We start from the raw sequence: 2,500 nt of genomic DNA on the forward strand, positions 1-2,500 counted from the left end.
CATGTGTCAAAGCAGCAGCTAAATAATGATCAACACGTTAACCTCGTGATAAATTCTCTTTAATCTAGTCCCTGCGAGATTAACGAGAGCAAACAGCACGCCCGTGGCTGGGAAACGACGCAAACCTGCCTCGTGCTGCACGGAGTAGCGGGAAGGCAAGCCGCCGATCAATGCAACAGGACACCCGGTCAGACGGCACATGTTCTCTTGAGGGCGCGGGCGCATGGGGCTGGGCTACGGGGTTTGATGTATTGCTAATGGATTTGTAGCTATGTGGAGACACAGTGGGGATTCACAGGGGTCGCATTACAGCATGGATGATTACAAGGGAGGGGAACAGTCAGTACATGTGCATCGGGGACTTTGCATAGCCTACCGCATGGAACATGCGCAAAAGGGACACACGCTATCCCCCTGATAGCAGCAGATATGTTGACGCAGTTAGGGCCAGACCGTTTCCTAACAGGTGCTACCTGAGCAGATAGTACTATCTTGTTTCATGTTATGTCTGTTATAAACCCCAACATGAAGACAATGTCTTTTTGGGGGAGCCGACTGGCCAGATTGAATAACCCAGACTCAGACTCACACAAAAAAACAGCAAGGCCTACTTAAGATGTTCACTTAAACTCCACACAAAATGGAACACGCTCTCATATTTCAATTTCATTTGTTTTAACTTGGAGATAATTGCTTCTCTACATAGGCAAAGTTACACCGGAGAGAAATGTAAGATTGGTTACCCCATCACACACACACACTATGCTGATCGTTGAGGTTCAAAGGTAAACTTCCCAACATACAGTATATGCTACAGAGGTAGTATGTCAAGTGGTTGACTCAGGGTCGGACTGGTAACAAAATTAGGCCCTGGCAATTTTCTCATGGACCGGCCCACCACTGGACCGACCCCCACCCCAAAAAAAATAAATAAAAAATAAATAAAAATAAATAAAAAAAATTAAAATCCCCCTCTGATTCCCCCCATAAATAACAAACACACAGTATTATTCTGTAGCAACACCTCATAAACTGAACCCAAACATTTAGATTTGGACCTATAGCCTAATCACAATAACACGGGGATCCGGGGGGGGTCTCTCCGGGAGTTTTTTTAAATTCTGGTTGCTAATCACACCATTTTAAAGTGATTTGAGAGGGACAGGATTCAGGGATAGGCTACTAAAGGCTCATCTTCTGTTTGTCTCACGTCATGTTAGCGCATGCATTAAACCACATGACTTGACTAAATGAAAAATATAGGCTACTGCAGTGTTTTTCAACCTTTTTTGTGCCACGGTACACTTTTGACACTTAAAATGTGTCAACTAACATTAACACTAACAGCACACTAACATCCTGTGTGAAGAAAAAATAAACATACCATAGCCTAAAATTTCAAATAATACACAGATATGGACTTATTATGGCTTATATGCAAGACCTGCTCAATAAAACAAGCGCCCTCTGTTTCATTTGTAGGTGACTATGTACAATGCCTGCATACCACAAATACTGCAATCATGCAATCAATGAGAGCATGTGTTTATAAATTCTTTGATTCAACAGTTGCTTTTCTGGACCAGTGAGTGATATTTGGGTAATTTTCTGCGGCACACCTGATGATCTCTCACGGCACACTAGTGTGCCCCGGCACAGTGGTTGAAAAACACTGGGCGACTGATCATGGACATCGTCTGAGTTGACAGAAATTACGTTTTGTGCCAACATGTTGTAGAAACATAACCACAGCCTTTATTTGGTGCTCCTTTACTTTAGTTATAGTCCGCAATTCACATTAACTGTAGGCTATCACCACAAGTTTATACTAAACGTTTTTGCCCAAGTTTGTGTGCCGTCATCACATTTTGCAAAATTAGGCTACCTTCGTTACTAACCTACGATAGCCTACTTTTTACCTGCATTGACTCGCGATTGATTGTGCATCTAATGTAACACTCGGTGGAGAGACTTCCACTTTCCAAGTTTCACTTTCACTGTCGTTGTGAGCTAAAAGTTAGGCTATGCCTACTATATGGGAAATACTTTTAAGTTCCTTTTGAGTAGGATCAGCTCCAAAAATGAATGGGTTTTCTTTAACCTGTGCTACACTTTTCCACCAAGTTGTGCGAAAATTGTAGGCTACCCAACCCGTAGTTTCTTTATGTTGACAGAACCGCACTACAGTAGCCTACATGGTGCAGTGGTAGCGCGTGCAACTAACGTCTATAAAAACAATATATTTATGGAATAAAACTACACCTGTGATTGCTGTTTACGGTTAAACTGCGATGATGTGAAGACCAGCCAGCGGAGGGCACTTATACAGCCAAGGCTACCCTGCACTCGTATATGGCTATATTTCCCCACAAACCGAGCGGCTGCTTGGACAAACCTACTTGAGGGGTGGGGCAGAGGGCCGCGATCGTAACACACACTGAACCTGTCATGAAGAAGGCAAAATGATTGACCTGTCACCCCCCAAGCCAAATGGATGCTA

General features: G+C 43.4%; 1 protein-coding gene across 4 annotated transcripts in view; it reads right to left on the reverse strand.

Moving 5' to 3' along the window:
• Positions 1 to 2,500, reverse strand: part of kcnc1a (potassium voltage-gated channel, Shaw-related subfamily, member 1a) — a 65,910-nt gene that overhangs the window by 61,728 nt on the left and 1,682 nt on the right. The window lies entirely within an intron of this gene.

The sequence above is a fragment of the Alosa sapidissima genome, chromosome 20 (assembly GCF_018492685.1).
Source record: "Alosa sapidissima isolate fAloSap1 chromosome 20, fAloSap1.pri, whole genome shotgun sequence".
In the NCBI taxonomy this organism is placed as follows: domain Eukaryota; kingdom Metazoa; phylum Chordata; class Actinopteri; order Clupeiformes; family Clupeidae; genus Alosa; species Alosa sapidissima.